This window comes from Ursus americanus, chromosome 6 (genome assembly GCF_024610735.1).
Source record: "Ursus americanus isolate L20-20 chromosome 6, mUrsAme1.1.p, whole genome shotgun sequence".
Classification (NCBI taxonomy): domain Eukaryota; kingdom Metazoa; phylum Chordata; class Mammalia; order Carnivora; family Ursidae; genus Ursus; species Ursus americanus.
The window spans coordinates 38904096-38918629 of record NC_142132.1 but is presented as its reverse complement, the minus strand read 5'-3'; the positions used below and the strand labels follow the sequence as shown (position 1 = coordinate 38918629).

The 14534-nt window shown below is 35.8% G+C and overlaps 1 protein-coding gene across 6 annotated transcripts in view; it reads right to left on the bottom strand.

Moving 5' to 3' along the window:
- Positions 1 to 14534, bottom strand: part of PARG (poly(ADP-ribose) glycohydrolase) — a 122773-nt gene that overhangs the window by 70199 nt on the left and 38040 nt on the right. The gene's annotated exons all lie outside the window — the stretch shown is intronic.

Genomic DNA, 14534 nt, shown 5'->3' with positions numbered 1-14534 from the left:
TCCCTACAAGCTTTAGAAATTACTCCAGGTCTTTTGATCTAATTTCTTTCTAAAAATAAGGGTATGTCTTTAAAAGTACTGAAAATGAAAACACTGTTAATTTGGAAATTAACCAATCTGAAATTAACCAATTAACCATTTGGAAATTATTTGTTAAAAATAAAACATTTATCAATTTAAAATTACATTTGAACTAAAGGTGGTCTCACTTATAATCCAGTCTAATTCTGTCATTACTACAAAGAAAAGAAAACTGAGGCCAAGGAAGTTACCTGATTATCCTAGCTTGAGGAGGGCAATTAGCAACTAAATCAAAACTAGAACCCAAGTGTTTCCACCTCTACTCTACTGCCCTCCCCACCTCTCTACGTGAAAGGGATTAATGAGGATACAGACTCTTCACAAACCTACAGCCTTTCTTTGCTATAAACTGGAATAAAGGAATATTCATTTGTCTATCGGCAGCTGCACAAGGTATCTGTGTAAATAGAAAAAGTAGCAATTTATATCCCCTCTGGTTTTTACAGGGAATTTCTAACACTAAGAATTGTCTTTATACCAATACGCTAAAATCCAACCTATGCTTACCTCCCTCTTAAAATTAGGACAATGGGAAAACTAATATTGAGAATGAAAAGAAAGATATTTGCAATTCATGGGAGTTTGGGATTCAATCACAGATATATAGAAAACTAAGTAAGTGAACAACATAAGACAATTATTAATCCTGGTGAAAACATAAAGTTGTGCAAGAATGGAAAAGCAGGGGCGCCTGGGTGGCACAGTGGTTAAGCGTCTGCCTTCGGCTCAGGGCGTGATCCCGGTGATCTGGGGTCGAGCCCCACATCAGGCTCTTCTGCTATAAGCCTGCTTCTTCCTCTCCCACTCCCCCTGCTTGTGTTCCCTCTCTCGCTGGCTGTCTCTATCTCTGTCAAATAAATAAATAAAATCTTAAAAAAAAAAAAAGAATGGAAAAGCAATCATATCTTAGATATGTACAGTGCTTTTACTATCCTGCTTTAAAAAAACAGAATATTGATCTTAATTGAAATGAATATGATAACTATGGTAGGAAAATGGGAAGTAGAAAAAAGGTTTGTGTTAGTGGCGAAGAGGGAAGTGAACGATACCCAAACCTTAATCCTCTATAAAGGGAAAGGTAACACAATTTAAAAAAAAAAAAAAAGGTAGAGTTCGATGTGGTGCCTCTTCATTATAAGCCTCTTTAATAAAAATAAAAACTAAATTAAAAAACACAGTCATAGAAGTCATACTACTATTTTAGAGGTACACAACAAAAATACTTGCTTTCCTTTACCTGAAAAAGCATAAAACATACTAACACATTTGTTTAAAATATTCAAACTCTTATTTATAACTCCATCTTTTGCTTTTTAAAACATATTTTGAAATAATGATAGATATAAAGGAGGTGGCAAAAATAGTACAGAGAGGTCCAGTTTACCCTTCCCCCAGTTTCCCTTAATGGTTCCAGTTTACAGAACTATAACACTATCAAAACCAGGAAATTAAAACTGGTACAGTATATCACTCTATGCTATTTTTATCACATGTACATTTGTGTAACCAACACCAAAATCAAGATACAAAACAGTTTCACTACATCTCTCTCCCCTATCCATTTAGTCACACTCTCCTTCCTCCAACCATTCCTAAGCCCTAGCAGTCATGTATCTGTTTTCCATCTCTATAATTTTGTTATGTTATATAAATGGAATCAAATAGTATATGTCATTTTAAGATTGACTTTTTCATCCAGCATAATGCCCTTAAGATCAAATCAAGTTGATACAAGCATCAATAGTTACTCCCCCCTTATTGCTGAGTAATATTCCATGGTATGTATATACTATGGTTGTTTAACCATTCACTTACTGAGGGACGTTTTGATTGTGTCCAGTATTTGGCTGTCACAAATAAAGCTGCCTTTTACTTTCGACCTCCCTATATCATTATGTCTGAACTGATTTTTTATAAACAGCATATAGTGCATCACTTTTTTATTCACTTTGTAAATCTCTTTCAATTGGCAGATTTAGACCATCTACATTTAATCATGAATATGGTAGTGAATACTCATTTCACTCTATTTTCTATTTCTTTTATCTGTTCTCTTTTTCCTTCCTTCTTCTGGGTTATTTACACATATTTTAGATTTCCATTTTTATTAATCTTAAATGTTTTTGAGTATATCTCTTTCAATAGATTTTACTGGCTGATCTAGACATTACATTATGTATAACTTATCAGTTTATTGGTGTCAACATCTTAACAGTTTCAGTAGAGAAATTTTACCTTTCTTCAAGTCCCTTTACCCTCCCCCATTTATAATATAATTGTCTTCAATATTTCCCTACATACATTGAGAATTACAGTGTTATAATTATTGAAAAACGGTTAAAGAGAAAATGTCAAACAATTTAGAATACTCAAGAAGAAAAGTCTATTATATTTACTACATGTTTACTCTTTCTGTTGTTCTTTCTTCCTTGCTGATGTTCCAAAATTCCATCTTTTATCATTTCCTGTTTCAAGAAATCTCTTTAGACATTCTTTTAGGACAGGTCTACAAATGACAAAGTCTCTCCCTTTTCCTTCATATGAGAATCATGGTTTCCCCTTTATTCCTGATGAATATTTTTAGTGGATATAGAATTCTGGGTTGACTATTCTTTCCCTTTAGTCCTTTGAAAATACTGTATCACTTCCTTTGATCTCCATGTTTCCTGATGACAAATCCACTATCATTCAAATGGTTTTTCTCCTACAGGCAATGTGTCATTTCTCTCCTAATGCTTTCAAATGTTTTCTTTGCCTTTCAAGAAGTTTGACTCTATGTCTTGGCATGGATTTTGGGGGGTTTATCCCATCTGGGGTTCATTTGGCTCCTTCAAGCTGTGGGTTTATGTCTTTTGTAAAATTTGGGAAATTTTCAGCTATTACTTCTAGTTTTTAGATGCTATTTCTTCTATTTTTTTTTTTTTCAGAAACTGACCTCTCTCTTCTCTCCTTCTAGTACTAAAATGACATGAATGTTAGATCTTTTGTTATAGTCCCAAAGGTCCTCAAACTGTTTTTTGTTGGGTTGTTTTTTGTTGTTTTTTTTTTTTTTTTTTTGGCCAGTCTATTTTCCTTTTGTTGTTCAAAATGAGTTATTCTGTGGGTTGGTTTGTTTGTTTTTTTTCCAAGTTCATCATTTCTTTCTTCTGCCATCCCATTTCTCCATTGAGCTCATCCACTGCATTTCTTTAAAAATTTCAGTTATTGTATTTTTCAGTTCTAAAATTTCTATTTGGTTTTTCTTTATAGTTACTATTTATTTGCTGAAACTATTTTTTCATCATTTTAAGCAGGTTTGTAATTGCTCATTGAAGCCTTATGTGATGGCTGCTTTAAAATCTTGTCACATAATTCTAACACCTGTTTTATCTTAGGGTTAGGGCCATTGATTGTCTTCTCATTTCAACTCAGATTTTCCTGATTCTTGATGATGAGTCATTTTTTTATTGGAATCTGAATATCTTGGGTATTATGTTCTGAGATTCTGTATCTTATTTAAATCCTGTTTTAGCAGGCCTTCTGTAACAGAGGAAGGCAAGCGCTGCCTCATTACTGCCAGTTCAGAATAGAAACTCAGGCCCTCTATTTGCGAGGAGTGGGGAAGGCATCTTGTGCCACTGGGTGGAGGTGAGAGTTCAAGCTCCCTGCTAGACCTCTACTGTACTTTTCCAGGGCCCCACAGACCCTAGCTGGTCAGTCTTTTCTCTACCTTTCAGACTCTTCTTATGTTCATATAGTGTCCAGGATTTTTAGCTGTATTTAGCAGAAGGGACAGGGAGAAAGATCTACCCAAACATTGTTAACCTAAAGACATTTAACCTTTATGTGTCTTAATGGGCTGACAGCTTCTCCTTTGGGTACCTGTCCTTGTCTTTTAAAACTGACATACCAAGTAGTTGCTGCCATGCTTTGCTGACGGTCACAAGCTTTAAAATATCACTTATTTGTCTGATAAAACGTTACTGCACTGGACTTCTTCACAACTGTCAACACTTCAGAGCTACGTCTAAATGTTGCTTTGGAAACGCAAATGAGAACATAAAAAAACATCATTCGAGAACATAACCAACCCAACTACTGTTTGAGATAGAATGCATAATTTAAAAAGCTACCATGATCTTAAGCCTTCTCACATATTATTAGTATTTTTATGCAAATGTTACTTTTATAAATTATTAATAAAATGCAAACCAAGATATAATGAAAAGTTTTTAAAATGTAAATCATTTCTTCACTTCCAGAGTAGCAAGAACCTTAATAAATAGTAAATGTTTATTTATAATATAGCATATATTTTGCTTATTTATAATAATGGCAATGATGATTATAAGGAAAAATACTGTAAGACAATAAAAGAAGAGCTTCATTAAATTTTCCCACAAGTAAAGCCCTCCTCTCTATTGGATAGTCTGCATAGGTAATTATATGTAGCAGATATTTCTGCCTGCGTATATGTGTGTGTTTGTGTATTGTATTTTTATTCTAGTCCTACAAATCCATTATGTGTATGTCTCATTCAGAATTGACACAGTGAGTTTCAAAATTTTAATGCTATTTTGCTCATCTCTTCTCTTTAAACTATAAATCTGTTTGTTAATTCAACTGGCCAGTAAACAAATATTTTGAGTATTTATTATGTACCAGACACTGTGCCAGGAATGAATTTAGAACTGTAAACAATAACAGACATGATCACTGACTTCTGAGTCTCACAGCAGAAAGCCCTATGCTCTTTCTGTGACCACCCCCCTCAACAGGTCAGCCCTAACCCTGAAGGATAATCATGGGTCATACTGCAAGTTCATCACAGTGACTGTAGAAAGGCTTTCTTTCTTCCTTTAGCAGATAGAAACATGGACAAACTACTAAAAAAGAGTAACTGATTTGCCAAATGTCAAAAAATTATGAATGATTTAAATCTCTAGAAGCATGCAAATGAAGAGATGTTTACTTATTTCTTCTTTCTCGGAGTACCTGACCAACTAAAACTAAATCTGTGAACTGCGCTCTATTACTACAGACATATTCATAATGACTAAGTACAGTGTTTGGCACGCAGAAAGTATTAAATAAATAATGATTTCTGAACTTTGAGAAAGCGAAATCTGTAGCTGATAAAATCAGAAAACTACCATCATTTTACTAAAAGAGGAAGTTTCCATAGATCTACTTCTTCAAACAGTTCATAACAAACTTTTAAAAAGTAACCAGCCACAAATCAATGAATATAATAAACACCTTAAGTCATTCCATTTTATCTATTGGTCTAAACCTAGTTAGATCCCAGTAAAACTTTAAAGTTACTAATAATCTCTTTTAATGAAATTTTTCAAAAAAACCCTTTATATACAAGGTCTAGACTATTAAATTTTATTACATAATTTTCCAAAAAAAAAGCTTTATCACACCCCAAAATTCGAAGAGGGAAAAAAAAATCATCCTATGATGCTGAAATTAAAGTAACTACTCAACTTTGTTAATTTTTTGACTATATGGTATACTATATTTTATTGCAACTTGGTTTTTTGTCATAAGAGAAAGCCATAGAAGCCTTTCTATGTAATAGAATGATAAATGCTATATAGTATTCCATAGTTTAAATGTATAATTCCCTACCAATAATTATTTTCCCAACATATGAAACTTTCAAAAATACAGCAAAGTAAAATAACTATACACTTAATACCCATATACTCAGTAGTTTCTATAATTAAATTACATTTTTCTATATTCACTTTTGTCACATAGCTACCCATACTTCAATCCGTTTTTAAATGCACTTTGAAGTAATTGGGGACATTTGTACATTCATCACTTCAGACTGCATATCAATAAGTATAGTTTAATATTTAACTTAATACAGTTTTTTCTTCTTTTGAGATAATATTTAAATTCAATGAAATAAACTAATCTTAAGCAGTATACTTAAGTGGCATATTACCATTCAACAAATTTTTTACAAATGTATATACCTATATAACCTAGACTCTTATCAAGATCTAGGACATTAAAGGGGCGCCTGGGTGGCTCAGTTGTTAAGCGTCTGCCTTCGGCTCAGGGCGTGATCCCAGAGTCCTGAGATCGAGCCCACATCGGGCTCCATGCTCTGCTGGGAGCCTGCTTCTTCCTCTCCCACTCCCCCTGTTTGTGTTCCCTCTCTCTCTGGCTGTCTCTATCTCTGTGAAATAAATAAATAAAATCTTTTTTAAAAAAAGATATAGGACATTATCAAAACCTTAAAAGTTCTCTCATGCCCCTTCCCAGGAAACTCCTGCCCCCACACCTGAGGGACTACCATTGCTCTAAATTTGTTCCATTATAGATTAGTTCTGCCTCTTATAAAACTTTATGTGCTGGAAACAAAGGATCTGTGCTGTTTTATGTAAGGCTTTTTTTCCTCAACACGATGTTTTGGAGATCTATCTATGTTTAATCAGTGATTTTGTTCCATTTTATTATTTTATTCCATTGTATGAATACACAACAATTTGTTTATTCATTGTCCTGTTAATAGACAACTGGGCTATTTCTAGGTCTTGGCTATTAAAGATGCTATAACATTCTTCTATAAACACAGGACTTGTGTATGCACTTTCATTTTTCCTGGGTATAGAAAGGAACAGAATTACGAGTGCCTGGGTGGTTCAGTCAGTTAAGCTCAGGTCATGGTCTCTGTTGTGGGACTGGGCCCACATCGGGCTCTGTGCTGGGCATGGAGCCTACTTAAGATTCTCTCTCTTCCTCTCTCCCTCCCAGTCCCTTCTCTCTCTCACTCTTTGAAAAAACAAAAAAACAAAAACAAAAAAAACCCTACCAGAATTAATAAATTAATGGATCATAGGGTAGATAGATGTTTAGTTTTCTAAAGAACTGCCAGACCGTCCCCCAATGTAGTAGTACCACTGTACACTCCAACAACAAAACATGAGAGTTCCAGTTGCTCCATATCTCTACCTACACTTAGTCATTTTAGTTTCAGCCTTTCTAGTGTTTGTGTACCAATATCTCATTCCAATTTTCATTGGCATTTCTCCAATGACAACTGATATTGAGCACTTTTTAATGTGCTAATTGGTCATTTGTATGCCTTTCTTTGTGATGTCTTTTAAATTCTTTTGCTCATTTTTTAATAAGGTTGTCTTTTTAATTTTTAATTGTAGCTATTTATATATTCTAAATACAAGTCCCCTGTTAGAGAAACTTTTTGCAAGTATTTTCTCTGTCATTAGTTTGTTTATTCATTTTCTTAATGTCCTTAGATGATGAGTATTCATTAATTTTTTTCTTTTATGGTTAATGTTTTCTGTGCCCTATGAAATCTTTGCCTAAATGACAAAGATACGTTCTTCCTGAAGCTTTATGGTTTTAGCTTTTTTAAAAAAAAAAAAAGATTTTATTTATTTATTTGACACAGAGACAGCCAGCGAGAGAGGGAACACAAGCAGGGGGAGTGGAAGAGGAAGAAGCAGGCTCCCAGTGGAGGAGCCCGTTGCGGGGCTTGATCCCAGAACGCCCTGAGCCGAAGGCAGACGCTTAACGACTGCGCCACCCAGGCGCCCCTGGTTTTAGCTTTTGTATTTAGAATTATTTTCTATGTATGCTGTGTAGAAAGAACTGAAGTTCATTTTTCCCCCATATGTATATCCAGTTCTTCCAGCACCATTTGTTAAAAAGATGTTTCTTTCTAGCGCTAGATTGCTTTGGCACCTTTGTTGAAAATCAAATGATTGTATAATCATGGGTCTATTTCTGGGTTTTCTTGGCTTTCCACTGATCAGTTTGATTCTTTGTTTCATTTTGTTTTTATTTTAGTATAATTAACATACAATGCTATATTAGTTTCAGATGTATAATATAATGATTCAACATTACTCAGTGCTCATCACAATTTGATTCTTATGCCACTACTACACTGTATTAGTTTCCTTAGGCTCCTATAGTGAAGTACACATCTGTATAATAAAGTACCACAAACTATGTGGCTTAAAACAACAAAAATTTATTCTCTCACATTTTTGGGGGCTAGAAGTCTGAAATCAAGGTGCTGGCAGGGTTATCCTCCTTCTGAAAGCTTTAGGGAAGAATCTTTTCATGCCCCCTCCTAGTTTTGGTAGCTACTCGCAATCCTTGGGGTTCCTTGGCTTTTAGAAGCTTTCAACAAATAGTAGCTACTATTATGACGACACATATTTTACCCTCTGCCTCGTTTAACATTTTACTACAGTTAAATGACTAAATATGCGACAAGATTTAGTTCACATTTCCCTGACTTTCCTAATTACTCCTTCCTCTGTGACTCTGTCATCACACACACACACACACACACACACACACACACACACACACACCCGTACTACAGCACTTATTACAGCTTAGTATAGTAACTTAATCACATTTTTGTTTCCTCTCCTCCAATCAGTGAACACTGCAAGAGCAGGGATTGTAGCTCTGATACCTTGTATTCCAGTACCAAGCATGGCATTTAGTACTCACTATTATTTGCTGAATAAAGAGTTAATGAAAATAAAAACATTACATTTTACCTTGAAAGTATCCCTGAAAAATAGAAAGCATAAGGACATCTAAAGAAACTACAGCTTGAAGCAGGTAAAGCAATTTGCCACACTCACATTTAGTGGCATAAAATAAGACTAGATGCCAGGGTTTTGCTTGCCAGATTTTAGAGAATGGAGCACTGGCCAAGAAACTGGAAGACTACAGTTAGAGGCACAGATCTGCATTTACTCTCTGTATTAACAAAAAATTCCTGAATTCTCTACTTCCTCATCCATAATAAGGATAATTCTAACTCTGTTTAACTTACAGAGTTATGAAGGCTCACATGTAATAGTGCTTTATGAATTCTAAGGCCCCACATACAAATGCAAAGTAATAATAATCATCTAATGGGCCAGTAATTCACCACCTTTTTGGAGCCTCCCTCTTCGTTCATCACCCCCACATCAATTAACTGCCAAGTCCTACTGATTGATCCAGCAGGAACTTACATACTCATTACCTCCTCTTAATCACTACCACTAAGCTACCCTGACTCAGCCCTTCATCCAATCTCCCCAAGAGTGCTACAATAATTTAACTGCTGGCCCACCTTCAGTTCTGCACAAGTACACCCTGGTGTGTCCCTGCTCCACTTGAAAGCTTTCCATGGCTTTTCACTGCCTTAATAATACAGTATAACTCTTTGAACTAACAACCAACTACCTGGCCTTAGATGCTTGTCTAGTCTTCTTTAGCACATTCACACACCACCTTCTGTGCATTTTACATACCAGGCAACTCAGCAATTTACTCTTCTTGAGCATCTACCTGTGCTGCCACAGATAAAGTCTGTGCTACACCTACACCATCTTTCCTACTCAACTTTCAAACTTACCTAACCTTTGATGTCTTGCTCAAACAACATGATGCTTCAAAGTCTACCCAAACTGATTTGCCAGCTAGAAGGTAACTTTCCCTCTTGCAATTTATCTGTACTTTTTTTTCACAAGACATTTAAGACTTCCTTCTTTATACTGTAGTTATTTATGGATATTCCTACTACTGCTTACTAGAAGTTCCTTTAAGACAAGATTTATGGGGGCACCTGGGTGGCTCAGTTGGTTCGGGATCTGCCTTCGGCTCAGGTCATGATCTCAGGGTCCTGGAATTGAACCCCATGTCAGGCTCCCTGCTCAACAGGCAGTCTGTTTCTCCCTCTACCTCCGCTCAATCATGCACGTGCTCTCTCTCAAATAAATAAATAAATACTTAAAAAAAAAAAAAGGTTTATGTTGATTCACTATGCCTAGAACAGGGATATTCATATGTAACATACTCAAGAAAAATATTGGTTCAATTAACTGAAATTTTCTATCATACATAATTTTACAAAGCTCATCCTCATCCTCTTCTCTACTGCCTATGAGAATCTCCACTGCTTAGGGCAAATACTAGAGTTTCTTTCCTTCTTTCTTTCCTTGTTTTTTTCTTTTTAAGGAAAAGTAAATTAAACTGCATATGGAGTGAGCTTTCTATAATATACCTAAAACTTAACGGGGCTACCTCTAGAGATCCCAAGTCTGAGAGACAGGTTCATGTTTCAAAAATTAAAAAGAGGGGCACATAGGCGGCAGTTAGTTAAGCAGCAGACTCTTTGGTTTTGGCTCAGGTTGCGATCTCGGGGTCGTGAGATCAAGCCCCATGTCAGGCTCTGCACTCAGCACAGAGTCTGCTTGGGACTCTCTCTCTCTCCCTATCTCTTTGCCCCTTCCCCCTGCACTCACTCTCTCTAAAAATAAATAAATATTTTTAAAAATTAAAAATAAATAAGTCAAAATTGTCCAGATTTTTCAGATCCACTTATTCTTCAGGCATGTCTTTAGACTACAAAATTATATGCTAGAAAAGAAAAACAATTAGAGCACTAAATTATGTAAGGGTAAAAAAATCAACTAGAGAAGGTGAATGTTTCTAACATTTATTTGTGCGTGACTCAGGCTGACACTCTGAAGAGAACAATGTGACAGCTTACAAGAAAACAAACTCACTCACTCACCCTAATTTCTGAAGGCTCATGCAAGTCTGACAGGCCAACCACAGGGTGATTTCTCATGTGTATCATCCATGACAATTACGGCTTCAATAAAAATATTCCCCAAATTTTAATAAAGCCCAATTGGTTTTCAAGAAATAGCCAGCCTAATGTTTTCATATTTAGGAAAGCATATTTCAGAAATTAGTGAACTATTTTGTGCACCTAATTAAGACTGTCTAAAATTTTTATCTTAAGTCATCAAAAGAGGTACAAAATAAATGTCGTGGAGGAGAACAAGGTGATATCAAAGGCTGAGTGCTAACGGGTCAGTGTTGGTGGCACAGGGAAAAGAGCTGCACTGAGAAGCCATCCTGCCTCTCTATCACCTTTGGTTTGGTTTGGTTTTCCAAACAGCTATTAAGAGTTTCCCTATGAATTTTCAAATTGCTATGCCTAAATATGGGAAGCACTGATAAAAATCACAGCTCATTATAAGCATTTGAAATGATTTAAGGATAATACAAAAGAGCCTTCAAAGTATTTATCTCGCACCTTATACTGGAAATAATCTGTACCTGTCATTATATTAATTTGATACTTGTTTAATATGGAATAAATCATGCTATAGGGACGTCCTCTTCTTCCCCATCATTGGTTGTCAGCAACAGAAGGAAAAAAAGGAAAAAGATGCTAAGCAGTGAAATCTCATTTTATTCCATATCTCCAAGCCCATAACCAAGCTTGTATTAGCCAGTGTAGGCAAGAAAGAGGTGAGAAAGAGCTCTCCTGGAGGGTCCTCACGATTCCATTTCTAGCCTCTCTCAATCGCTGTTTTGTTGCTCATGACACAACTCTGCACTAGTTTCTCTCTTCATTCAGAAAACCAGCCATCATTGCCTTAAAATTCAGTTTTTTGTAGATGGAAATTTCATCATCATGTACTCCTAAACTGAAATAATTAACAACTAATCTGGGAACACAACCAATTTAGGAAGAATATCTTCATTCAGTTCTTAAACTATGCCTCTAATCAACAACTGCCACGCTATCTCCTACACAAATTTCATTAGATTATACATGAATAAAATTGTGTAGGTTTATGAAACATGAAGGAAGCTCTTCTCTAACCAGTATTTACTGATAATGACAATCTTTTTTCATGCTAATAATAAAATGCACAGAGTATTCTTACCTTAGGACAAAGCATAATAACGCATCCTCATTATCCTCTGTCTCCAAAGAAGAATTTACTTCTCAGTACTGTTATGGTAAATGATTATCCTTTAGGGAACAATCCCACACTAGCACAAGATGCTCTGATAGGTGTTTCCCATCTCTCATTCCTATTACCGTATGACTACATGGCCATATCCATCAATCACGTTAGCAAACACCACCAACCACAACGCTATTACATATAAGCCAAGAGATATTTTCAATACCATAGAGTCACACTATTATCCATCTTTTATAGCGAAGCAATCAAACTGAACATGACAAGATTTCAGAGAAATAGCTAACGGTAATGTAAGTTTTCTAGTCCTAGAAGCAAGATGAACTTAATTCATTCAACAAATGTGAGTAGTAACTTCAATCTTTTACTACAGTTTATACTTTCAAATTTAACAAGAATATTTTTGAACTATAATAATTTAAAATTACTTATTTTTACTTTTAAGTAACTTTTAAGATAGTTCAAAGACAGCTTCTCACACACCACTAGAAAAATAATTTGCCATATAAACCAAATAATGTGCATACATATATATTACAGTGCTTAATTCTTAATTTAATTCTTAAATTATATAGCATGAATTAAAAATCAACATTAGTCCAAGCTTCACTCTTATTAACTAGGCTAGAATACCAACATAATTTTCCCAAAAGGTTTGAGAGCACCCCCTGGTGGCGGATTCTTAGGAGAAAACAAACGCTATTACAATGAAAATACCTTTTTAAAAAATTGACCACGCTCTACTCAACAACTCAGTTATTTCAGGCAATATCCAATGTAGAAAAAATGCAAAATGTGATCAAAGAATATTAAGAAATTTCTGAAGCTCCCTATAAAAAATCTGACCAGCAGCGGCTTCCAGGTAGCAAGACCAGCAAGACGTCCATCACAAAAGGAACCTGAGAGATGACCTCATCCAGTACAGAAGAAAACTTTCTAGCCACCAGCCACACGTATTGACCAAGCATTTGAAATGTGGCCAGTGTGAATGAGCAACTAAATTTCATGTTTTATTTCACTTCAAATGGCCACAAATGGCTTTGGTTACTGTTTGGACAACACCGATCCAGTCCTATTTGCTATCGCTACTCCACTGCAGAGAAAGTCACCAGAGCAATCCAAGGAAGATTCAAAAGTTTCCAGATATATGTAGAACTGGATGGTACAAATACATATGACTAAATCTGTACCTTTTGGTTTGGGGATTTTTAAGTGCAACTATTTTAATTCAAACCGCACTGAGCTACTTTGGGTACCTGCAATTCATTTTAGAATACAGACGAGTTTGAGAACGGTCAAATATTCCTTTTGAAATAATTTTGGCTTTACAGCCTATATAAAACTGAAGATATGTGACAACTGTTATAGCATTTATCTTCATCAAATAAAACAGATTAAGAGTTCAGGCTCTATTATCACCTTGGGCATTCATTCTTTTCTTACATGTAGAGAATAAAAAGGTAAATGGGTCCTTGGACTGTGGATTAGCTGAGCTCAGGAATCAAGAAAGAGAACAGCCCAGGAGGCCCCACCTTTACTTTATATTTAACTCTAGTAGTATGTTGCTATTTAGTTCAAGCACCTATTGAGCACTCACTTTGTCTGGGACATCATATTGAGCTCTGGGACATCATACTGAGCATGCGAGGAATAAAGGCAGACAACGCGAGGTCTCTGTTCTCTAGAAATTCACTACCTTTTAGGGTAAAAATGTCATATAAACAATCGTAAGAGTTGTGTGTGCTGGCCTCACTTTTTCTGATACCAACTGCCAATCTCAAATGGTCAAGTATCACTTTACACAAATAATTCCTAAATCTTCTGTTGAGAAACTGTGGCATAAGACCAACATCTGTGTGTTAATCTACTCTTCTTGAATATCTTGAATTTAGTTCAAGAAAAATTACTGAGCACCAGCCATAGCTAGAAAACACGAAGATGCCCTAGAGAAGTTCAGCCTCATGAACGACACAGACATTTTATAGGCAGATCATGTGTTATGCGACAAGTGCATGGAGGTACTACTGTGAGTCCAGAGAGGAGTTTTTAGTAGATAAAACTACTTTCCTCTCTGGGAAGAGAAGAAGGAGTTCTTAGAGGAGATAAAGACTGCTGAGTCTGGACAGGTGGATTAACAGCAAGCCAAAGGCATGTCAGGGAATCATAAGCAACAGTCATTAGAATATCAGGTTTGGAGCAGGAAAGTGGCAAGAAATGATGCTGGAGAAGTGGCAGAGGCAAGGCCACAGAATACCATAAATACCACCCAGGAGAGTTGAAAATAGATGAGGTGCCACATAAGGTTTGAAGATATATGCTTCAGAGAGCTCACTGTGTGTGAGCAGCATGAAGGATGGATTTGAAGGGAGCAACACTGAACATGGGGGTCAGCTGGATGACTGGTGCAATATACCATCTGACTCATAAAGACAGCATGGATTAGACAAGTATAGTAGAAATAGAGGTGAGGCTCAGGAAGTGTTTAGGAAGTAAAATTATGGTGCCTTAATATAAGAAGCTGACAGAGAAAAAGAGCTGAAGCTAGAGATCCAAGTATGCCCAGCATTAAGTGGTATTTAAAGCTCTTGGCACTAGGTTAAGTGATAGGGAGATAACAAAGAACAAATCAAATCACAGCCTCCTTCACAAGGAAGGCTAAGGGAGATGAACAAGTAAAAAGTCTAT